At 38.5% G+C, this 26,333-nt stretch overlaps 1 protein-coding gene across 6 annotated transcripts in view; it reads left to right on the forward strand.

Moving 5' to 3' along the window:
- LOC133641022 (E3 ubiquitin-protein ligase TRIM35-like) overlaps positions 1–26,333 on the forward strand; it is an 84,496-nt gene that overhangs the window by 28,473 nt on the left and 29,690 nt on the right. Inside the window, exon 1 of one of the 6 annotated variants that reach the window (XM_062034809.1) lies at positions 17,631–17,684. The exons of 1 other annotated variant lie outside the window; for it this stretch is intronic. The gene's annotated coding sequence lies outside the window, so the exon portion shown is untranslated. Of the gene's footprint in view, positions 1–17,630; positions 17,685–19,925; positions 20,156–20,510; positions 24,841–25,163; positions 26,117–26,333 lie in introns of those variants that run through there. 4 more of the 6 variants (XM_062034808.1, XM_062034817.1, XM_062034816.1 and 1 more) reach the window with 4 other exon arrangements.

Here is a 26,333-nt window from a genome sequence, read left to right on the forward strand (position 1 = left end):
CTGGCTCCTCTCCATGTGGAGGAGCAGCGGCTTTACTTTGAGTTCCTCCCGGATGACAGAGCTTCTCACCCTATCTCTAAGGGAGAGACCCGCCACCTGGTGGAGGAAACTCCTTTTGGCCGCTTGTACCCGTGATCTTGTCCTTTCGGTCATAACCCAAAGCTCATCACCATAGGTGAGGATGAATAGGTGAGGACAGAATGTGTAATCTGCTCGATCAGATATGTAATGTCAATGTGTCCGCAAAAATGTTTTTACATTCGATGATTTTCAGCCATCTCAACTGTTGTATAACCAGCGGGTCTCAGTAAATAATTCATTGTACAATGAGATCAAACAAGCCATCAAAATATTATAGATAGAAAATGAGAGCTCATCACTGGCATACCTTCAGAAATGTGCACATGTATGGTTGACGTATATCCACGGCTGCTCCTAACTAAATTGAAAAAAGATAAATAAAAATAGCCTAATAGCACAGCTAATTCTGGCTTTTTAAAGTCATATACCGCATTAGCCTAAATTAGCATCTTGTGTTGTTCCTACAAATAAATTACTTAACCAAACCAAGATACTTTTTTTTCAAAACAGCGAACAGTGGTGAAGTGGCAGCTGGTTTTAATCAAGCTGTTTTTTGTGTTCATTAATCAATCATCAATCAATCAATGTTTATTTATATAGCCCTAAATCACAAGTGTCTCAAAGGGCTGTACAAGCCACAACGACATCCTCGGTGTCGAGTGGGTCTGACATAATATTGTGAAAGTCCAACACATCAGCGAAAGTCCAGTCCATGGTGGGGCCAGCGGGAACCATCCCGAGTGGAGACGGGTCAGCAGCGTAGAGATGTCCCCATCTGATGGACAGGCTAGCGGTCCACCCCGGAGCAGAATAGAAAAGAAAAGAAAAGAAACGGCAGATCAACTGGTCTAAAAAGGGAGTCTATTTAAAGGCTAGAGTATACAAATGAGTTTTAAGATGAGACTTAAATGCTTCTACTGAGGTAGCATCTCTAACTTTTACCGGGAGGGCATTCCATAGTATTGGAGCCCGAATAGAAAACGCTCTATAGCCCGCAGACTTTTTTTGGGCTCTGGGAATCACTAATAAGCCGGAGTTCTTTGAACGCAGATTTCTTGCCGGGACATATGGTACAATACAATCGTCAAGATAGGCAGGAGCTTGACCGTGTAGTATTTTATACGTAAGTAGTAAAACCTTAAAGTCGCATCTTAGGTGCACAGGAAGCCAGTGCAAGTGAGCCAGTATAGGCGTAATATGATCAAACTTTCTTGTTTTTGTCAAAAGTCTAGCAGCCGCATTTTGTACCATCTGTAATCTTTTAATGCTAGACATAGGGAGGCCCGAAAATAATACGTTACAGTAATCGAGACGAGATGTAACGAACGCATGGATAATGATCTCAGCATCGCTTGTGGACAAAATGGAACGAATTTTAGCGATATTACGGAGATGAAAGAAGGCCGTTTTAGTAACACTCTTAATGTGTGACTCAAACGAGAGAGTTGGGTGGAAGATAATACCCAGATTCTTTACTGAGTCGCCTTGTTTAATTGTTTGGTTGTCAAATGTTAAGGTGGTATTATTAAATAGATGTTGGTGTTGAGCAGGACCGATAATCAGCATTTCCGTTTTCTTAGCGTTGAGTTGCAAAAAGTTAGCGGACATCCATTGTTTAATTTCATTAAGACACGCCTCCAGCTGACTACAATCCGGCGTGTTGGTCAGCTTTAGGGGCATGTAGAGTTGGGTGTCATCAGCATAACAGTGAAAGCTAACACCGTACTTGCGTATGATGTCACCTAGCGGCAGCATGTAAATACTAAAGAGTGCAGGGCCAAGAACTGAACCCTGGGGAACTCCGCACGTTACCTTAACATAGTCCGAGGTCACATTGTTATGGGAGACACACTGCATCCTGTCAGTAAGATAAGAGTTAAACCAAGACAAGGCTAAGTCTGACATCCCAATACGCGTTTTGATACGCTCTAATAAAATATTATGATCAACAGTATCGAAAGCGGCGCGAGGTTCAAACCTCATCGGGACTGTGCAACGCAGGGTGGCACTTTTGTGACGTTTGCCCTACTTTGAATACTTTTTGAATCTGCCCGGGGGGTAGCCCTTTAGCCATGGCTCAATTGTTTACACCACTTGCTGGTTTGCTCCCACGCCGGAGCCCACGTGGAGATACGGAGGAATAGACGGGGCTGCAGAGTTAAGCGTCTGGAGAGAAACCGGAGGTTCAAACCGTGTTTACCATCCCTCTCCAACAAGATGGATGAACTGACAGCGCTGCCGAGGCACCTCAGCATGGTCCACACCGCCCCTCCACACCCCACCACCACAGTTCACCCACCCCAGCGATCACCCACCCATGTCTCCCTCAGTGAGGAGGTAGTTGGGAAGGAACAAGGTCAGATGGCATCAGTTCCTCAGTAAACTGCTGTGGTCCGGTCAATGTTTCACCTGAGCCGTGGCCTGGAAAAAGTCAGTCCCCACCCTCTGGAAGACCTCACGGGTGGTTGGAATACCAAAAACACCCAATCCCAAGGAGCCGAAGCCACTTCAGACCTGTGCTGACCTCCCACCTCATGAAGACTAAGGAGCTCAACCAACTTCGCCCGCAGATGTTGTCAGCAATGGAACCCCTTGCAGTCCAAGCATCGGTGTGGAGGATGCCAGCATCAGCCCCTAACCCACCTAGAGACCACTGCAAGTGTGAGGAGAGTCATGGTCTTTGACCTCTCCATAGTATGTATGTATGAAACCCAATGTGGCCCCGAGTCAAAAAGTTGAATAACTGTTGAAGGAACTACGACATCATGCCTGTGGATGAAGGACCAGATTGAACTATTCCACACCAAAATAAACAATCCCGTTTTCGTTCCATGAAAGTGACTCAGGATTTACTTGACAAACCTTCACGTGGCTCTGTGACTTAAGCAAAGGCCACCTGGGGCGATTGAGTTCTCATTATCTTCACCGCCTGTATCACTCATACACATCCATCCATTTTCTACCGCCTGTATCACTCATACATATCCATCCATTTTCTACCGCCTGTATCACTCATACACAGAAAAAAACTAATCCCCATATGGGGATTTGGAGAGCTTTCTAAGCTGTACATGGTCGTATGTCGACATCTGCTGGACACAAGCAAGTAATGCAGGAGGCGCAGACCCACCCCAGGTCATGAAACATCTGGCTCTTCCAGTTGGAAGCTGGCTTCACATCAACAGTGTTCCACTTTATTCCATCACAAACGAAAATCTAAAGAGCGGAGAGTTAAAGTCTGTTCACTTCAACTTGATGGTCAACTTCAGCAGCTATGATCCACTATGGACTGGACTCTCACACTATTATGTTAGATCCACTATGGACTGGACTCTCACACTATTATGTTAGATCCACTATGGACTGGACTCTCACACTATTATGTTAGATCCACTATGGACTGGACTCTCACACTATTATGTTAGATCCACTATGGACTGGACTCTCACTATTATGTTAGATCCACTATGGACTGGACTCTCACACTATTATGTTAGATCCACTATGGACTGGACTCTCACACTATTATGTTAGATCCACTATGGACTGGACTCTCACACTATTATGTTAGATCCACTATGGACTGGACTCTCACACTATTATCTTAGATCCACTATGGACTGGACTCTCACACTATTATGTTAGATCCACTATGGACTGGACTCTCACACTATTATGTTAGATCCACTATGGACTGGACTCTCACACTATTATGTTAGATCCACTATGGACTGGACTCTCACACTATTATGTTAGATCCACTATGGACTGGACTCTCACACTATTATGTTAGGTCCACTATGGACTGGACTCTCACTATTATGTTAGATCCACTATGGACTGGACTCTCACACCATTATGTTAGATCCACTATGGACTGGACTCTCACTATAATGTTAGATCCACTATGGACTGGACTCTCACACCATTATGTTAGATCCACTATGGACTGGACTCTCACTATTATGTTAGATCCACTATGGACTGGACTCTCACAATATCATGTTGGATCCACTATGGACTGGACTCTCACTATTATGTTAGATCCATCATTGTGGCTTGTGCAGCCCTTTGAGACACTCGTGATTTAGGGCTATATAAGTAAACTTTGATTGATTGATTGATTGATTGGCATTGAAGGCTCAAAGGTTATGTATAGCGAGGGTGAAACTGTGGGACAATGGGAGCCGAGAAATTCAACTGTCTTCTAGCCTAAGAGTGTTCAACCTTGCGGTAAAAAAATGTGTTATTGGGGAAACTATCAAAAACATGACTAGTTGTTTGGACTATCTCAACTGTGGGACACAGGTGCAAAAGATCTCACTGTGGAATAAGGGACATAACACACCAGACAAGGCTCCAGGCTTCAATGCTATTATATCCATATTGGTGTATGTATACTGACTTGTCATTATCATGTTATACTTGTTCTGAAATTGTCACGTATCCATCAAATCTGCTGTTGAAACTTGGACTATATAAACAACATATAAGTTGATTCAGGGGCGGGACATGGATAAGCATTCTTGCTTTTTTCCCGTATCTCTTTTTCGGTGGGTGCCGTTGCATGTCTGTCAAATGAACGAGATTTCTCTACAGAATTTCCTCTCTGGTCAACAAAAGCACCTTGAGTATTCTGGCGGGAACTCTCGTTCAACCCTTTTTCGATTACGCATGCACCTCCTGGTACCCTAGCACCTCCAAAACCCTCAAATCTAAACTCCAAACATCCCAGAACAAGCTAGTCAGGTTACTTCTAGACCTCCACCCCAGATCCCACCTCACTCCTACCCACTTCTCTAAAGTGGGCTGGCTCAAGGTGGAGGACAGAGTTAAACAACTTGCACTGAGCCTAGTCTATAAAATCCACTACACCTCCCTGATACCGAAGTACATGTCAAACTACTTCCTTAACGTAAATGACCGCCATAACCACAACACCAGGGGTTGCTCCACTAACCACGTTAAACCCAGATTCCGAACTAAGAAAGGTCTTAACTCATTCTCTTTCTATGCCACATCAATGTGGAATGCGCTCCCAACAGGTATAAAAGAAAGGGCATCTCTATCCTCCTTCAAAACCGCAATAAAAGTTCACCTCCAGGCAGCTACAACCCTAAACTAACACCCTCCCCGGATTGCTAATAATCAAATGTAAACAATCAAATGCAGATACTTTTTCTTATGCCTTCTGATCTCTCTCTCTCTCTCTCTCTCTCTCTCTCTCTCTCTCTCTCTCTCTCTCTCTCTCTCTCTCTCTCTCTCTCTCTCTCTCTCTCTCTCTCTCTATGTCCACTACTTGATGTCCATATCCCCCCCACCCCCCTCCACACCCCTGATTGTAAATAATGTAAATAATTCAATGTGATTATCTTGTGTGATGACTGTATTATGATGATAGTATATATGATAGTATATATCTGTATCATGAATCAATTTAAGTGGACCCCGACTTAAACAAGTTGAAAAACTTATTGGGGTGTTACCATTTAGTGGTCAATTGTACGGAATATGTACTTCACTGTGCAATCTACTAATAAAAGTCTCAATCAATCAATCAATGACAAAGAGTGATGAAGTGTTGCTATACATGTCTGTCTGGACGGAATAAATACATTCATTCAAATTGACTCAATATCGCACAATTGACTAGTAATGTGCCACAATATCGACCCCCGAAGAAAGACTTTACTGAGTGAAACTGGATGTTGTGAGGAAGCATTGACTTCCACTGGCGGGCTGCGTCCTTGAATGACCTCGCTCGCCAGAAGATGATGCAACAGTCGCACTCAGGTCGCATTTCCGTTTAGACTGAAGTCACATTTGGAAGGATCAGATTCCAATGGGATTCAGGACTACCTCCTGATGGGACCTCAGTCTGATGCCAGAAGACCAGATTTGAAGCACTTTGGAGCAATAAGCCGGCAACAAAAAAATCTGATTTGTGTTACCTGAGGGCAGAAAAAAAATCAGATTTGGTGTGCAGTGTAAACGGGGACAAATTGACTCATTTATTCGGACTTAAATGAATACATAACGAAAACTTTAAAAAAATATTGCTTATAAATATACCGTTTTTTTCCGGTATTTAAAATATTTTTGTATTTTGTACTCAATTGCAAAAGGTATGAAAAATGAAAACAAGTTATATAAGCTTTATATATATATATATATATATATATATACAGTATATATATTAGCGGTTTGTAGATACCACGCCATTGTGGTTTCAAAGTCTTCACAATAGTGCTGTGACGGTGTTAAACAAAAACTTGGTGTGTGGTTTTTTTTCTAGCGCTTTCAGAGTTGGCCGGGTCTGAAAATAAACTGTATCTCCCAGAATCCCCTGCTGCTCAGATCGGGGCCAGCAAGATGGGGGCGTGGAACCATAGACATCTTATAAGTAGACGCAGCAGCGACTGCTACTGCCTACTGGCGCTGACGAGACGCGGGGCCGCCATCTTGGAGTGGTGATCCGCTCCACTCAGTGCAATTTATTTGGCAGGAGAAATGAACTGTCAGAGCATTTAATCCATTTTACCTCACTGATTACCACTGATTTTCACACGCTTTTTTGTCATACGTGTAGCTATGATAAAGGACACATGTTTTATTATTCATAGTTTGCTTAAAGGCCTACTGAAAGCCACTACTAGCGACCACGCAGTCTTATAGTTTATATATCAATGATGAAATCTTAACATTGCAACACATGCCAATACGGCCGGGTTAACTTATAAAGTGACATTTTACATTTCCCGCTAAACTTCCGCTTGGAAACGTCTATGTATGATGACGTATGCGCGTGACGTCACGACGGCAACGGAAGTATTGGTACCCAATGTGTCACCATACAAACTGCTCTGTTTTCATCGAACAATTCCACAGTATTCTGGACATCTGTGTTGGTGAATCTTTTGCAATTTGTTTAATGGACAATGGAGACTGCAAAGAAGAAAGTTGTAGGTGCGATCGGTGTATTAGCGGCGGACTACAGCAACACAATCAGGAGGTTGTGTTGTGTTTGAGCTGGATAGCAGACGTGCTATCGTGAGTACAGCTTTGTCTTCCAAACATTTGATCGCTTGCCCGTACGTGCGTGTCGCTATGTGCATGTCACGTACGTAACTTTGGGGAAATATATGTTTCTTGCCCACTCTGATGGCGGCCGGGGTGTCGTTGAAAGCTACAACGCCCACCGCCGCCGCCGCTCCGTAGTTAGCTTCAATTGTTAAGCTTCGCCAAGCTGGAAATGATTAACCGTGTATTTACATGTTCATGGTTTAATAGTATTGTTGATCTTCTGTCTATCCTTCCAGTTAGGTTTTTTTTTAATTTTGTTTCTATCTGCGTTTGAGCCTGATGCTATCAGGTTAGCTCCGTAGCTAAGTTAGCTTCAATTGTTGAGCTTCGCCAAGCTGGAAATGATTAACCGTGTATTTACATGTTCATGGTTTAATAGTATTGTTGATCTTCTGTCTATCCTTCCAGTTAGGTTTTTTTTAAATTTGGTTTCTATCTGCATTTGAGCCCGATGCTAGCATGTTAGCTCCGTAGCTAAAGTGTGTCAACGATGTATTGTCGTGGAGATAAAAGTCACTGTGAATGTCCATTTGGCGTTCTCGACTCTCATTTTCAAGAGGATATAGTATCTGAGGTGGTTTAAAATACAAATACGTGATCCACATTAGAAAAAGGAGAGTGTGGAATCCAATGAGCCAGCTTGTACCTAAGTTACGGTCAGAGCGAAAAAAGATACACCCTGCACTGCCTCTGTAGTCCTTCACTCTAACGTTCCTCATCCACGAATCTTTCATCCTCGCTCAAATTAATGGGGTAATCGTCGCTTTCTCGGTCCGAATCTCTCTCGCTCCATTATAAACAACGGGGAATTGTGAGGAATCCTTCCTCCTGTGACGTCACGCTACTTCCGGAACAGGCAAGGCTTTTTTTTATCAGCAACCAAAAGTTGCGACCTTTATCGTCGATGTTCTCTACTAAATCCTTTCAGCAAAAATATGGCAATATCACGAAATGATCAAGTACGACACATAGAATGGATCTGCTATCCCCGTTTAAATAAAAAAAATTCATTTCAGTAGGCCTTTAACAGTAATATAATATTCTTATATGCTATAAGTTACCAGACGTGCGAGATCAAAACTGGGAATATAATCCCAAAGAAGGGGGGGAAAACAGTCAGCTATTTTTAAGTTGAAGAAACAATATGATTAGGTTATATGTACATGCGTATATCCTACATAAACAATGTATGAATACATTAGATATCTATATATCTTATAGACTGTATCTCTGTTGCTGCAGCAGCAGCAGAGTTTATTCTGTTTTGACACTTTGTATTGATATTTTTTATTACATTCTTCCCTCTCTGTGTGTCCTTCAAGTGTCCATCGTCAACTCAATATCATAATTATATGTATGTAGCGATATAACTTTGGAGTCTGTCTGCAAGATGTTCCTTCCTGGAAGCGTTCCCACACACTAAAAAATGCTGAGTTATTTAGATAACCCAATTTATGAGTTGCGAGTGTTGGGTTAAATTTTGGAGTTATTTTTATGAGGAGCAATCCATTTTGGGGGTTTTAAATTTATTATTTTAACTACATTTCTGGGTTTTCAAAACTATGAACCATTTTTGGGTTGTTTTTCAATGAGTAACGCATTTTTGGGTAAAAGGCTTTTTTTTTTTAATTAAAAAGGTACTCTTTTCTTGAAGGGAATTTTATTATGGATTAATCTCATAAAGATGATTTACAGTCACACATCTTATGTACATGAACGTACTTGAGCATGCATACGCGGCAATTCTTGTAAAAAATAACACTCATGACTTGCTTTTGAGTATATTTTAATGGAATAAAAATCATTTTGATCAGTAGTTGTGAAGGAGTAGGACCAACCAGCAGTAAAATGTATCATTTTTAATAGTTTGGAATAACCCAACTAGTGAGCATAACTCAGCGTTTGTGTTAAATAAATTCAACCTAATAGTTGGGTTATGAATCAACCAACATTGAGTTAGCATAACTCAACTTTTGGGTTAAATAATTCAACCCAATAGTTTGGTTGGGAATAACCCAACATTGAGTTATCATAACTCAATGTTTTGGTTAAATAATTCAATGCAAAAGTTGGGTTGAAAAGATAAACCAAAATGTTGAGTTAAAATACCTCAAAAAAGGGGTTTGTCCATTTCTGAACCAGCAGTTGGGTTCAAATTGGGTTATTTTTTAACCCAACATTTTTTAGTGTGCAGATTGCAAATGAAACCCTCTCCAAAAACATGATATGTTTTGAAAATGTCCACTGTTTGAATATATATCTTAAAGGCGGCACCACTATTTTTATTTTTTTTACCATACACAGTCGAATATAAACTTCATATCCATCCATCCATCTTCTTCCGCTTATCCGAGGTCGGGTCGCGGGGGCAGCAGCCTAAGCAGGGAAGCCCAGACTTCCCTCTCCCCAGCCACTTGGTCCAGCTCCTCCCGGGGGATCCCGAGGCATTCCCAGGCCAGCCGGGAGACATAGTCTTCCCAACGTGTCCTGGGTCTTCCCCGTGGCCTCCTACCGGTCGGACGTGCCCTAAACACCTCCCTAGGGAGGCGTTCGGGTGGCATCCTGACCAGATGCCCGAACCACCTCATCTGGCTCCTCTCCATGTGGAGGAGCCAGATGTAAACTTCATATACATTTTATAAATTCAACAGGTCACAACATTAGGTACGCCTGCACACTCTCCGATCGGTTCAGACGCTGCATTAATTATGCGCATGCCTCGATTATATAACAATATTAGTCCGTCCTACCTTTTCGTGTTTCCTCATGGCCTGATGCAAGGAGGAGGAGCTTCTTCCCCCCCCCCCCTGCTGGCTGAGAGGTTGACCTGAAGTCCAATGAAGTACATCCACCTTGCTGTGGCGTCACCAACTTAACCCGCCAAACTACGTGAACCAATCACGATTTGACACTTTGGGACTGTTTAATACAAGTATTCCACAATTTAACAACATTTATAAATCGGAAAAGAAGAAATTCATCATACCTCCACTCGAAGTTACCTGTTGGTCTACCTTTAACCCTAGTTCCAGCAATAATTAGCTAAAAGTGAAGTTGTCACCCGCCTATTCTGTTGGCGACCTATGTCCAGTAAAGTGACCATGATCTCATAAAAGTTGTCTGGTAGAGTTCACCACTGTGTCCTGTGTCCGTACTGCCGTTATTTTAGTGATATTACTGGGCAGTAGTTCAGTGTACCTGTAGAACTGTATTTGTATGTGTCCTGGGCATGACGTCAAAGTGCATCCGGCAGTGGAGGCTCCTCTATGGGGTCTTGGGGCACCAGGAGGTTAACCCCTTTACTACTGTTACCACAGGTGGCCCTTGGCAAAGGCCTAGTATCTGACTGCCCCCTAGCCAGGGATACGGTGAAGACCTCAACGGCGGAGCAGGCGGAAGACGGTAGATGTATGAACCACCACAACGGCTGCGATGGCGGAAGAAGGCACCCCCACATCCATGTGGGCCCAGTTATGGGGAAATAACAACCCAAGACCTCAACGGTGGAACAGGCGGAGGATGATTGCTAACCCTATGGAGCGTCACAAAGTCCCCAGTCGTCTTGGACTCCATGCCACTGGACCCTGACCCGGATCTGTCAAGGATGGTGTGGTGACTGTCTGTGCACCAGTCTCCCCACGTTAAACAAAGTCACGCACAGGCATCTTCCATAAAGGGATACCCCCCTACCAGGAGGATCGTCATACTCGCTTCGAGTGACCGCCGATGATGATGATGAGAACTGTATTTGTATGTGTACCCTGAAAAATATTTCTTATATCTCCAAAGTAGTCCAGTGGAGCTAGTGGGGTTTGATGTCAGGCCGTGAACTAGTAATCAAACTCTGCCATGTATTTTTGTCATGCCATTTCATGACCTTTAATGATATTAAAGGAGAAGGCATGCAGCAGCTGAGTGGGAGGAGCTTGTGTTAAGGTGGACACAGGACAGAACCACACAAACAAAGACTTCAGCCAAAAGCCAGTCGCACTGCACTAAAATTAGACGGTCATTAGAAGCAGAGTCATGGCTGAGAAGAGCAGTCAGGCTGATCAGGAAAACAAACTGCAACAGCAAGATCAACAGCTTAGTTTTTCTGAAGACCGAGGTATAGTCGCAACGGAATCCACAGATCTGGATTTGTCTGAAGAAGAGAAGACCTCGCCCCAAACTGAAGAAGAGACTGAGTGTCCAGGCTGCCAGTCCCTGGGTGTTGTGACTTTGACTTGCAGCCACAAGTTATGTCCAAGTTGCATTGACCTGAGCCAGAAGGAGATGGGTCATGAAGGTTGCACCATCTGCTATGGAGCCCAATTGATGGACTCTGTGCTCCAAGGTCTGCTGGGTGCCTTGTTCCACGGACAGCCCAGAAGAGACACCAGGTCAGTATGGCCAGAAGAAGCCATTTTACGGGCCGCTGCCGAGGAGACGGTGAAGGCTGCTGAAGGTGGTAATCCGGAGGAGGAGCAGCAATGTCTGCTGCATGGAGAACCGCTCAGAGAGTTTTGTCTGGAGAAGGAAGAGCTGCTCTGCCACAAGTGCAGCGTGAGCGACCGGTGCTGCTCCGTTGAAGAGGCTCTTCTTCTTTGTAAGGTCAGACAAACCCAGAATGTACTTTCAATGCACAAATGTCATCATATTTTGGCTAGAGGTGTCTTAAAGACAGTAAAACTTGTTGATGTTTCAAAATATGCAACGATTGAACGATTTTCATTGATTGATTGAAACTTGTATTAGTAAAATGCACAGTACAGTACATATTCCGTACAATTGACCACTAAATGGTAACACCCCAATAAGTTTTTCAACTTGCTTAAGTCGGGGTCCACGTTAATCAATTCATGGTACAAATATATACTATCAGCATAATACAGTCATCACACAAGTTAATCATCAGAGTACCGTAATTTCCGGACTATAAGCCGCACCAGCTAAATTTAGGGGAAAATACAGATTGCTCCACATATAAGCCACACCCGACTATAAGCCGCAGGGTTTTGATGTGTAATTAGCGTAGTATATCGGGGTTCCTGCTACCACGGAGGGGATTGTCGGGACAGAGATGACTGTTTGGGAACGCAAAGCGTCCCATTTATTAACAATAAATCTTTCAATCATTCAATCAAACTTTCACATCTTTGACATGGCGAACAGCATTCGTGCAGAGTACAAATAATACAACGCTGCAAAGTAATACAAAGTGCTCGCCTGTACGTTATCAAAATAACCAGCCTACCGGTATATGAAAAGTCAGTCTTTAATCATTGTGTCATCGTCTTCCTCCTGCGTACTAAAACCACCGACATCCTCTTCGTCGGTGTCGGAGAAGAACAGGCCGTATATAAGCCGCACCCTTGTATAAGCCGCAGGGACCAGAACGAGGGGAAAAAGTAGCGGCTTATAGTCCGGAAATTACGGTATATACATTGAATTATTTACATTATTTACAATCCGGGGTGTGGGATGTGGAGGGGGGGGGGGATTAGGTTGGGTTGCTATCAGCATACTACAGTCATCAACAATTATATCATCTATGAAATGGACTTATGACTGAAAGGACAAGATCACGGGTACAAGCGACCAAAATTAGTTTCCTCCGCCCGGTGGCGGGTCTCTCCCTTGGAGATAGGGTGAGAAGCGGGGAGGAGCCAGATGAGGTGGTTCGGGCATCTGCTCAGGATGCCACCCGAACGCCTCGAGGAAGACCCAGGACATGTTGGGAAGACTATGTCTCCCGGCTGGCCTGGGAATGCCTCGGGATCCCCCGGGAGGAGCTGGACGAAGTGGCTGGGGAGAGGAAAGTCTGGGCTTCTCTGCTTAGGCTGCTGCCCCCGCGACCTGACCTCGGATAAGCAGAGGAAAATGGATGGATGGATGGGATGGATGGAAATTGACATTGTAACAGTGAATGGGGATCGGCGTGGCGCGTTTGGGAGAGTGGCCGTGCCAGCAACCTGCGGGTTCCTGGTTCAATCCCCACCTTCTACCAACCTTGTCACCTCCGTTGTGTCCTTGAGCAAGACACTTCACCCTTGCTCCTGATGGGTGGTGGTTAGGGCCTTGCATGGCAGCTCCCGCCATCAGTGTGTGAATGTGTGTGTGAATGGGTGAATGTGGAAATAGTGTCAAAGCACTTTGAGTACCTTGAAGGTAGAAAAGCCCTGTACAAGTATTTACCATTTAATGGACATTGTAACAGTGAAGTTATCCAATCACTGCAAAAACTGAAATCTAAGTAAGAATAAATATCTCAAATAAGGGTGATACTGATAAGATAATTCTTCTCACTAAGCAGATTTTATGTTAGAGTGTTTTACTTGTTTGAAGGGTTTCGGTCCTAAATGATGTCAGTAAGATATTACAGCTTGTTGCTGAGATTTGATGAGTTATATTGAGTAAAACATGCTTGAAACTAGAATATCAACTGTTGTGTCATCAACACTCACAAGTATAAAACTACTTTTTTAAAGTAATCATGTCTGATTTCAAGAATGTAAATAAACATCATGACTTTGACACAATTGTGTCTCATAATTAAAACAGATGACAGCCAAATGGACTTTGCTGTTTTATTTCCAATGAAACGATATAAAGTAAGTACTCATATAGTAGTACAGTTGGTACAGTACAGTAAACTGACAGTTAATATTTAAACATATAACATGTGACATTTCTAACTATTTTGAACAGAAATAGTTCATGCACATTCAGATGAATTCTTCAAAATTACAATTAAAAATGTTTTGGCCGGGGGCCGGGCTGTATATATGTGCACTAATTGACTGAAAGAGCACGCACTTGGCGCGATGATGTCATGTTATCCATGGAAAAATGCATTTTTAGACAATATGATTTGCCTGAGCGGCTAGGAGACCCCGAGAGTAACAAGCGCTTGCCTTGTTGCCTTTCCATTAAGAACAATAAATTAGTTTTTAGTATAAGTTTGCTGGTTTCAATAAATGTAATGCCGAGTGCATATCATTATGTCAAGATAATGGCACTAGCATTTACTTCATTTAAGAACCTTTTTCAACATATTGAGAAAAAAGGTCTCATATTTGTTTTTTCGACCAAGAAAATTGCACTTGTTATTAGTGAGAATATTCTTATTTTAAGGTATTTTTGGGTTCATTGAAGTTAGCTAATTTTACTTGTTTTGGAAAGTCTTGACAAGCCAAATTTTCTTGTTCTATTTGGCAGATCATTTTCCTTAGTTCAAGTAAAATACCCCTAATTTTTGTATTTTTTTTCTTGTTTTTGAACACGGACTTTTTGCAGTGTAAGTGATTTACTTTGGTTAAAATAGTTGCCCCCTATTAAAAACTCGATTTAAATACTGTTTATAGACTCATTTTGTGATGTCAATGTTCCCTATGTTGTCCTATGCAGCATGCGATATTTAGTTTCACCAGCAGAGGGCGCTTGGCGCCTTTAGTATCAGTAGCTGGCCTGGAGAAGAAGTCAGTACTGATATGAGAAAAGCCGAGCATCAATCTCCGGTTGTAACGCTCTTTTAATTGTTTTGCAGGTAAGCTGGTTCAAATATAACACGTACACGCAGTAGTGGAGTTTCCTTTGTACCTTTTAGAGTAAGCAATGTCAAGCTAATGTATGTTTTGTTGAGTTTATGAGTTAAAAACTGGTCACATTCAGGGTTGTTTTCTAAAATGGCGGACGTCGCGTCGGTCCAACTTTAGTTTAATAAGAGTAAATTCACGACATAAATCCTCAGAAATACTTGAAAATAGGGTGTTAAATGCCATTATAAATATAATCCATAGATTATTAAACAATGATTAAAACATGATTTAAAGGTAGATAAAAACAGTAAAAAGGGTTTTTGTATATACGTATATATACAATATATATATATATATTTTTTTTTTTTTTGGAATATTTGTCAAAGTGTAATTTCTTCTGTACCTTTTAGAGTAAGCAATGTCAAGCTAAGGTCTGTTTGTTGAGTTTATGGCTTAAAAACGAGCCACATTCAGGGTTGTATTCTAAAATGGCGGACGTCGGTCCAACGGTAACCGCGGTGACGAAGCAAAATACAGTAACTTTAGTTTTAAGAGTAAGTTCACGACATAAATCCTCAGAGATACTTGAAAATAGGGTGTTAAATGGCATTTATGTTACAAGGAGATGCCAAACGAAGTTTTGAGTGTTGTATTGATAAGCACAGCAGATATGTGTCAAAGCTGAACTACAGTCAGTGTGTGTAATGGTAAAATGACATAAGATATAAATATAATCCATAGATTATTAAACAGTGATTAAAACGTGATTTAAAGGTAGACAAAAACAGTAAAAAGGGTTTTTGTATATATATATTTTTGGGAATATTTGTAAAATTGTTCAACTCCAGACATTGTATTTCGTGAAGAAGTCTGTCAGTACTGATATGAGAAAAGCAGAGGCATCAATCTCCGGTTGTAACGCTGTTTTTATTGTTTTGCAGGTAAACTGGTTCAAATATAACACGTACACGCAGTAGTGGAGTTTCTTCTGTACCTTTTAGAGTAAGCAATGTCAAGCTAAGGTATGTTTTGTTGAGTTTATGGCTTAAAAACGAGTCACATTCAGGGTTGTTTTCTAAAATGGCAGATGTCGGTCCAACGGTAACCGCGGTGACGAAGCAACTTTAGTTTTAAGAGTAAATTCACGACATAAATCCTCAGAGATACTTGAAAATAGGGTGTTAAATGCCATTATAAATATATCCATAGATTGTTAAACAGTGATTAAAAACATGATTTAAAGGTAGATAAAAACAGTAAAAAGGGTTTTTGTATATATATATATATATATATATATATATATATATATATATATATATATATATATATATATATATATATATATATATATATATATTGGAATATTTGTAAAAGTGTAGTTTCTTCTGTACCTTTTAGAGTAAGCAATGTCAAGCTAAGGTCTGTTTGTTGAGTTTATGGCTTAAAAACGAGTCACATTCATTGTTGTTTTCTAAAATGGCGGATGTCGGTCCAACGGTAACCATGGTGACGAAGCAAAATACAGTAACTTTAGTTTTAAGAGTAAGTTCACGACATAAATCCTCAGAGATACTTGAAAATAGGGTGTTAAATGCCATTTATGTTACAAGGACATGCCAAACGAAGTTTTGAGTGTTGCGAAAGCCAGTTACCTTGAAAAACTAATCTGATTAATGACTACTGATTACTCCGCTAGAAAGTAACTTAGTTACTTTATTGATCAGTCGATTTTAAAAGTAACCAAGTTAGATTACAAGTTACTTTATTAGTTACATTCAGCAATGCAGCTACCGACGTTACCCCCGCCGCCTCAACATAAAAATGACAAGCGGTTTTGCCAATAATCACTTTAACATTAACAACTGCACTTAACATAAATACTTGTTTTAGATATTTAAAAAATAAATAATGACAGTCTTTCTTTACTGGACATAAATCCTTGTTTTATCCATACATTAAAAAAATAAACAGTTTTTCTGTCATCAACACTCACAAATATAAAACTACTTTTTTAAAGTAATAATTTCTGATTTCAAGCATGTAAATAACATCATGACTTTGACACAATTGTGTCTCATAATTAAAACAGATGACAGCCAAATGGACTTTTTGTGACATTTCTAACTATTTTGAACAGAAATAGTTCATGCACATTCAGATGAATTCTTCAAAATTACAATTAAAAATGTTTTGCCGGGGGCCAGGCTGTATATATGTGCACTAATTGACTGAAAGAGCACGCACTTGGCACAATGATGTCATGTTATCCATGGAAAAATGCATTTTCAAACAATATGATTTGCCTGAGCGGCTAGGAGACCCGAGAGTAACAAGCGCTTGCCTTGTTGCCTTTCCATTAAGAACAATAAATTAGGTTTTAGTATAAGTTTGCTGGTTTCAATAAATATAATGCCGAGTGCATATCATTATGTCAAGATAATGGCACTAGCATTTACTTCATTTAAGAACCTTTTTCAACATATTGTGAAAAAAGGTCTCATATTTGTTTTTTCGACCAAGAAAAGTGCACTTATTAGTGAGAATATTCTTATTTTAAGGTATTTTGGGTTCATTGAGGTTAGCTAATTTTACTTGTTTTGGAAAGTCTTGACAAGCCAAATTTTCTTGTTCTATTGGCAGATCATTTTCCTTAGTTCAAGTAAAATACCCCTAATTTTTGTATTTTTTTTCTTGTTTTTAAACACAGACTTTTTGCAGTGTAAGTGATTTACTTTGATTACAATAGTTGCTCCCTATTAAAAACTCCATTTAAATACTGTTTATAGACTCAGATTTAAATAGATCGAGTTTATAGACTCATTTGTTTATGATGTCAATGTTCCTTATGTTGTCCTATGCAGCGTGCGATATTTAGTTTCACCAGCAGTGGGCGCTTGGCGCCTTTAGTATCAGTAGCTGGCCTGGAGAAGAAGTCAGTACTGATATGAGAAAAGCAGAGCATCAATCTCCGGTTGTAACGCTGTTTTAATTGTTTTGCAGGTAAGCTGGTTCAAATATAACACGTACACGCAGTAGTGGAGTTTCCTTTGTACCTTTTAGACTAAGCAATGTCAAGCTAATGTATGTTTTGTAGAGTTTATGAGTTAAAAACGAGTCACATTCAGGGTTGTTTTCTAAAATGGCGGACGTCGGTCCAACTTTAGTTTAATAAGAGTAAGTTCACGACATAAATCCTCAGAAATACTTGAAAATAGGGTGTTAAATGCCATTATAAATATAATCCATAGATTATTAAACAGTGATTAAAAACATGATTTAAAGGTAGATAAAAACAGTAAAAATATTTTTTGTATATATATATTTTTTTTTATTTTTTTTAATATTTGGAAAATTGTACAGTTTCTTTCTGTACCTTTTTAGAGTAAGCAATGTCAAGCTAAGGTCTGTTTGTTGAGTTTATGGCTTAAAAACGAGTCACATTCATTGTTGTTTTCTAAAATGGCGGACGTCGGTCCAACGGTAACCGCGGTGACGAAGCAAAATACAGTAACTTTAGTTTTAAGAGTAAGTTCACGACATAAATCCTCAGAGATACTTGAAAATAGGGTGTTAAATGCCATTATAAATAGAATACATAGATTGTTAAACAGTGATTAAAAACATGATTTAAAGGTAGATAAGAACAGTAAAAAGGGTTTTTGTATATATATATATATATATATATATATATATATATATATATATATATATATATATATATATATATATATATATATATATATATATATTTTGGAATATTTGTAAAAGTGTAGTTTCTTCTGTACCTTTTAGAGTAAGCAATGTCAAGCTAAGGTATGTTTTGTTGAGTTTATGAGTTAAAAACGAGCCACATTCAGGGTTGATTTCTAAAATGGCGGACGTCGGTCCAACGGTAACCGCGGTGACGAAGCAAAATACAGTAACTTTAGTTTTAAGAGTAAGTTCACGACATAAATCCTCAGAGATACTTGAAAATAGGGTGTTAAATGGCATTTATGTTACAAGGACATGCCAAACGAAGTTTTGAGTGTTGTCAAAGCCAGTTACCTTGAAAAACTAATCTGATTAATGACTACTGATTACTCCTTTAGAAAGTAACCTAGTTACTTTACTGATTAATCGATTTTAAAAGTAACCAAGTTAGATTACAAGTTACTTTATTAGTTACATTCAGCAATGCAGCTACCAACGTTACCCCCGCCGCCTCAACATAAAAATGACAAGCGGTTTTGCCAATAATCACTTTAACATTAACAACTGCACTTAACATAAATACTTGTTTTAGATATTAAAAAAATAAATAATGACAGTCTTTCTTTACTGGACATAAATCCTTGTTTTATCTATACATTAAAAAAATAAACAGTTTTTCTGTCATCAACACTCACAAGTATAAAACTACTTTTTTAAAGTCATCATTTCTGATTTCAAGCATGTAAATAAACATCATGACTTTGACACAATTGTGTCTCATAATTAAAACAGATGACAGCCAAATGGACTTTGCTGTTTTATTTTCAATGAAACGATATAAAGTAAGTACTCATATAGTAGTACAGTTGGCACAGTACAGTAAACTGACAGTTAATATTTAAACATATAACATGTGACATTTCTAACTATTTTGAACAGAAATAGTTCATGCACATTCAGATGAATTCTTCAAAATAACAATTAAAAATGTTTTGGCCGGGGGCCGGGCTGTATATATGTGCACTAATTGACTGAAAGAGCACGCACTTGGCGCGATGATGTCATGTTATCCATGGAAAAATGCATTTTTAGACAATATGATTTGCCTGAGCGGCTAGGAGACCCCGAGAGTAACAAGCGCTTGCCTTGTTGCCTTTCCATTAAGAACAATAAATTAGGTTTTAGTATAAGTTTGCTGGTTTCAAGAAATGTAATGCCGAGCGCATATCATTATGTCAAGATAATGGCACTAGCATTTACTTCATTTAAGAACATTTTTCAACATATTGAGAAAAATGATCTCATATTTGTTTTTTCGACCAAGAAAAGTGCACTTGTTATTAGTGAGAATATTCTTATTTTAAGGTACTTTTGGGTTCATTGAAGTTAGCTAATTTTACTTGTTTTGGAAAGTCTTGACAAGCCAAATTTTCTTGTTCTATTGACATATAATTTTCCTTAGTTCAAGTAAAAATACCCTTAATGTTTTATTTTTTTTTTCCTTGTTTTTGAACACGGACTTTTTGCAGTGTAAGTGATTTACTTTGATTAAAATAGTTTCCCCCTATTACAAACTCGATTTAAATACTGTTTATAGACTCATTTGTGATGTCAATGTTCCCTATGTTGTCCTATGCAGCGTGCGATATTTAGTTTCACCAGCAGAGGGCGCTTGGCGCCTTTAGTATCAGTAGCTGGCCTGGAGAAGAAGTCAGTACTGATATGAGAAAAGCCGAGCATCAATCTCCGGTTGTAACGCTCTTTTAATTGTTTTGCAGGTAAGCTGGTTCAAATATAACACGTACACGCAGTAGTGGAGTTTCCTTTGTACCTTTTAGAGTAAGCAATGTCAAGCTAATGTATGTTTTGTTGAGTTTATGAGTTAAAAACTGGTCACATTCAGGGTTGTTTTCTAAAATGGCGGACGTCGGTCCAACTTTAGTTTAATAAGAGTAAGTTCACGACATAAATCCTCAGAAATACTTGAAAATAGGGTGTTAAATGCCATTATAAATATAATCCATAGATTATTAAACAGTGATTAAAACATGATTTAAAGGTAGATAAAAACAGTAAAAAGGGGTTTTGTATATATATATATATATACAATATATATATATATTTATTTTTTTTTGAATATTTGTCAAAGTGTAATTTCTTCTGTACCTTTTAGAGTAAGCAATGTCAAGCTATGGTCTGTTTGAGTTTATGGCTTAAAAACGAGCCACAGTCAGGGTTGTATTCTAAAATGGCGGACGTCGGTCCAATGGTAATCGCGGTGACGAAGCAAAATACAGTAACTTTAGTTTTAAGAGTAAGTTCACGACATAAATCCTCAGAGATACTTGAAAATAGGGTGTTAAATGGCATTTATGTTACAAGGAGATGCCAAACGAAGTTTTGAGTGTTGTATTTATCATAAGCACAGCAGATATGTGTCAAAGCTGAACTACAGTCAGTGTGTGTAATGGTAAAATGACATAAGATATAAATATAATCCATAGATTATTAAACAGTGATTAAAACGTGATTTAAAGGTAGACAAAAACAGTAAAAAGGGTTTTTGTATATATATATTTTTGGGAATATTTGTAAAATTGTTCAACTCCAGACATTGTATTTTGTGAAGAAGTCTGTCAGTACTGATATGAGAAAAGCAGAGGCATCAATCTCCGGTTGTAACGCTGTTTTTATTGTTTTGCAGGTAAGCTGGTTCAAATATAACACGTACACGCAGTAGTGGAGTTTCTTCTGTACCTTTTAGAGTAAGCAATATCAAGCTAAGGTATGTTTTGTTGAGTTTATGGCTTAAAAACGAGTCACATTCAGGGTTGTTTTCTAAAATGGCGGATGTCGGTCCAACGGTAACCGCGGTGATGAAGCAACTTTAGTTTTAAGAGTAAATTCACGACATAAATCCTCAGAGATACTTGAAAATAGGATGTTAAATGCCATTATAAATATTATCCATAGATTGTTAAACAGTGATTAAAAACATGATTTAAAGGTAGATAAAAACAGTAAAAATGGTTTTTGTATATATATATTTTTTTAATATTTGGAAAATTGTAGAGTTTCTTCTGTACCTTTTAGAGTAAGCAATGTCAAGCTGAGGTCTGTTTGTTGAGTTTATGGCTTAAAAACAAGTCACATTCATTGTTGTTTTCTAAAATGGCGGATGTCGGTCCAACGGTAACCATGGTGACGAAGCAAAATACAGTAACTTTAGTTTTAAGAGTAAGTTCACGACATAAATCCTCAAAGATACTTGAAAATAGGGTGTTAAATGCCATTTATGTTACAAGGACATGCCAAACGAAGTGATTTTGATTGATTGATTGAGACTTTTATTAGTAGGTTGCACAGTGAAGTACATATTCCGTACAATTGACCACTAAATGGTAACACCCGAATAAGTTTTTCAACTTGTTTAAGTCGGGGTCCACTTAAATTGATTCATGATACAGATATATACTATCATATATACTACGTTTTGAGTGTTGTATTGATCATAAGCACAGCAGATATGTGTCAAAGCTGAACTACAGTCAGTGTGTGTAATGGTAAAATGACATAAGATATAAATATAATCCATAGATTATTAAACAGTGATTAAAACGTGATTTAAAGGTAGACAAAAACGGTAAAAAGGGTTTTTGTATATATATATTTTTGGGAATATTTGTAAAATTGTTCAACTCCAGACATTGTATTTTGTGAAGAAGTCTGTCAGTACTGATATGAGAAAATCAGAGGCATCAATCTCCGGTTGTAACGCTGTTTTTATTGTTTTGCAGGTAAGCTGGTTCAAATATAACACGTACACGCAGTAGTGGAGTTTCTTCTGTACCTTTTAGAGTAAGCAATATCAAGCTAAGGTATGTTTTGTTGAGTTTATGGCTTAAAAACGAGTCACATTCAGGGTTGTTTTCTAAAATGGCGGATGTCGGTCCAACGGTAACCGCGGTGATGAAGCAACTTTAGTTTTAAGAGTAAATTCACGACATAAATCCTCAGAGATACTTGAAAATAGGGTGTTAAATGCCATTATAAATATTATCCATAGATTGTTAAACAGTGATTAAAAACATGATTTAAAGGTAGATAAAAACAGTAAAAATGGTTTTTGTATATATATATATATTTTTTTTTTTAAATATTTGGAAAATTGTAGAGTTTCTTCTGTACCTTTTAGAGTAAGCAATGTCAAGCTGGGGTCTGTTTGTTGAGTTTATGGCTTAAAAACAAGTCACATTCATTGTTGTTTTCTAAAATGGCGGATGTCGGTCCAACGGTAACCGTGGTGACGAAGCAAAATACAGTACCTTTAGTTTTAAGAGTAAGTTCACGACATAAATCCTCAGAGATACTTGAAAATAGGGTGTTAAATGCCATTTATGTTACAAGGACATGCCAAACGAAGTGATTTTGATTGATTGATTGAGACTTTTATTAGTAGGTTGCACAGTGAAGTACATATTCCGTACAATTGACCACTAAATGGTAACACCCGAATAAGTTTTTCAACTTGTTTAAGTCGGGGTCCACTTAAATATATTCATGATACAGATATATACTATCATATATACTAAGTTTTGAGTGTTGTATTGATCATAAGCACAGCAGATATGTGTCAAAGCTGAACTACAGTCAGTGTGTGTAATGGTAAAATGACATAAGATATAAATATAATCCATAGATTATTAAACAGTGATTAAAAACGTGATTTAAAGGTAGACAAAAACAGTAAAAAGGGTTTTTGTATATATATATTTTTGGGAATATTTGTAAAATTGTTCAACTCCAGACATTGTATTTTGTGAAGAAGTCTGTCAGTACTGATATGAGAAAAGCAGAGGCATCAATCTCCGGTTGTAACGCTGTTTTTATTGTTTTGCAGGTAAGCTGGTTCAAATATAACACGTACACGCAGTAGTGGAGTTTCTTCTGTACCTTTTAGAGTAAGCAATATCAAGCTAAGGTATGTTTTGTTGAGTTTATGGCTTAAAAACGAGTCACATTCAGGGTTGTTTTCTAAAATGGCGGATGTCGGTCCAACGGTAACCGCGGTGATGAAGCAACTGTAGTTTAAGAGTAAATTCACGACATAAATCCTCAGAGATACTTGAAAATAGGGTGTTAAATGCCATTATAAATATTATCCATAGATTGTTAAACAGTGATTAAAAACATGATTTAAAGGTAGATAAAAACAGTAAAAATGTTTTTTGTATATATATATATATATATTTTTTTTTTTTAATATTTGGAAAATTGTAGAGTTTCTTTTGTACTTTTTAGAGTAAGCAATGTCAAGCTGAGGTCTGTTTGTTGAGTTTTTGGCTTAAAAACGAGTCACATTCATTGTTGTTTTCTAAAATGGCGAACGTCGGTCCAACGGTAACCGCGGTGACGAAGCAAAATACAGTAACTTTAGTTTTAAGAGTAAGTTCACGACATAAATCCTCAGAGATACTTGAAAATAGGTTGTTAAATGGCATTTATGTTACAAGGAGATGCCAAACGAAGTTTTGAGTGTTGTATTGATCATAAGCACAGCAGATATGTGTCAAAGCTGAACTACAGTCAGTGTGTGTTAGGGATGTGCGTATCGATCCTGTGGTATCGATATATCGATACTCACACACTACTTATTTGGCATCACTTTTCTGGAAAAAAGTATCGATATAAACCAAAAAACGGCGTGTGGGGGGTGCAAGCATCACTTTCAGATGTTTTTGATGACTTACTTAACTTACTATGTGCTGGGACACCCCTGTACTTGGCAGAGTATAGAGCTGGCCCAGTCACGTCACAGGAGACAGCGAATGAGCGTCGTCAACGTGCAACACACACACAGCCAGCCGACAGCGATGCAGCCAGGCATATTTATTTTGATGCAGCCAGGCGTATTTATTTTAATTTTACTTTCATTATATATTGACCATAATAAATGTGGTATAAATGGTCTGTATTTGTCTTGTGATTTGTCTTAAATAATAACAATAGTAATAATATTTTTGACTGACAAAAATTGCCAATAAGAAATTAATGGTATCGGTATCAATGAAAATGCAAGAAAAAGTATCGGTATGATATCGAATCCTAAAAGTGTGGTATCGCCCATCCCTAGTGTGTGTAATGGTAAAATGACATAAGATATAAATATAATTCATAGATTATTAAACAGTGATTAAAAACGTGATTTAAAGGTAGACAAAAACAGTAAAAAGGGTTTTTGCATATATATATATTTTTTGGGAATATTTGTAAAATTGTTCAACTCCAGACATTGTATTTTGTGAAGAAGTCTGTCAGTACTGATATGAGAAAAGCAGAGGCATCAATCTCCGGTTGTAACGCTGTTTTTATTGTTTTGCAGGTAAGCTGGTTCGCATATAACACGTACACGCAGTAGTGGAGTTTCTTCTGTACCTTTTAGACTAAGCAATGTCAAGCTAAGGTATTTTTTGTTGAGTTTATGGCTTAAAAACGAGTCACATTCAGGGTTGTTTTCTAAAGTGGCGGATGTCGGTCCAACGGTAACCGCGGTGATGAAGCAACTTTAGTTTTAAGAGTAAATTCACGACATAAATCCTCAGAGATACTTGAAAATAGGATGTTAAATGCCATTATAAATAGAATACATAAATTGTTAAACAGTGATTAAAAACATGATTTAAAGGTAGATAAGAACAGTAAAAAGGGTATATATATATATATATATATATATATATATATTGGAATATTTGTAAAAGTGTAGTTTCTTCTGTACCTTTTAGAGTAAGCAATGTCAAGCTAAGGTATGTTTTGTTGAGTTTATGAGTTAAAAACGAGCCACATTCAGGGTTGATTTCTAAAATGGCGGACGTCGGTCCAACGGTAACCATGGTGACGAAGCAAAATACAGTAACTTTAGTTTTAAGAGTAAGTTCACGACATAAATCCTCAGAGATACTTAAAAACAGGGTGTTAAATGGCATTTATATTACAAGGACATGCCAAACGAAGTTTTGAGTGTTGTCAAAGCCAGTTACCTTGAAAAACTAATCTGATTAATGACTACTGATTACTCCTTTAGGAAGTAACCTAGTTACTTTACTGATTAGTCGATTTTAAAAGTAACCAAGTTAGATTACAAGTTACTTTATTAGTTACATTCAGCAATGCAGCTACCGACGTTACCCCCGCCGCCTCAACATCAAAATGACAAGCGGTTTTGCCAATAATCACTTTAACATTAACAACTGCACTTAACATAAATACTTGTTTTAGATATTAAAAAAATAAATAATGACAGTCTTTCTTTACTGGACATAAATCCTTGTTTTATCTATACATTAAAAAAATAAACAGTTTTTCTTTACAGTCATAAATTATTTGTTTTTTATCAAATAAAATAAATACTGTCTTTTTTACCTGACTGTTAATACTGCAATGGAAAAACCTACAAATATAAATGTAACTATTAAATGATGTTTCACTTTTCTTCTGAACACTGAACCTGTCCACAACATCAGAGCAGCTAGGCGTGGTTTTACAAAACAGTGTATAACACCACGTTAGCTCTAATTGTTCTATTGTTATAATCCAGTTATGAGTCAAACAGTGGCGTGGGGCGAGTAAACTAGTGGTTGTACCTCATTAACAACAGCCTCTCAAACCTCTTGTCAGAAAGTCTATTCCTCATTCAGTCCGGCTTTCAGGTTGCTCTCCATCTGTGCATACTCCATTTCCAGGTAAGACCAAAAGGATGTTCTGTGATGCAAGTCCACCTTGATCGTAGCAAAGATCTTGTTTATTATGGCACGGAACGAGGGCGAGTCAACTGTGCAGCTTTTCCTCCACAACATACTGCCCGACCAACTTCTTTAGCTCCAAATAATGACTGTATTTCCAACTTGAAAACGCGCTTCTCTCTCCGCCCTCCATTGTTGTTTACTTCGGTGTCGCACA

The sequence above is a fragment of the Entelurus aequoreus genome, linkage group LG23 (genome assembly GCF_033978785.1).
Source record: "Entelurus aequoreus isolate RoL-2023_Sb linkage group LG23, RoL_Eaeq_v1.1, whole genome shotgun sequence".
NCBI classification, from domain to species: Eukaryota; Metazoa; Chordata; class Actinopteri; order Syngnathiformes; family Syngnathidae; genus Entelurus; species Entelurus aequoreus.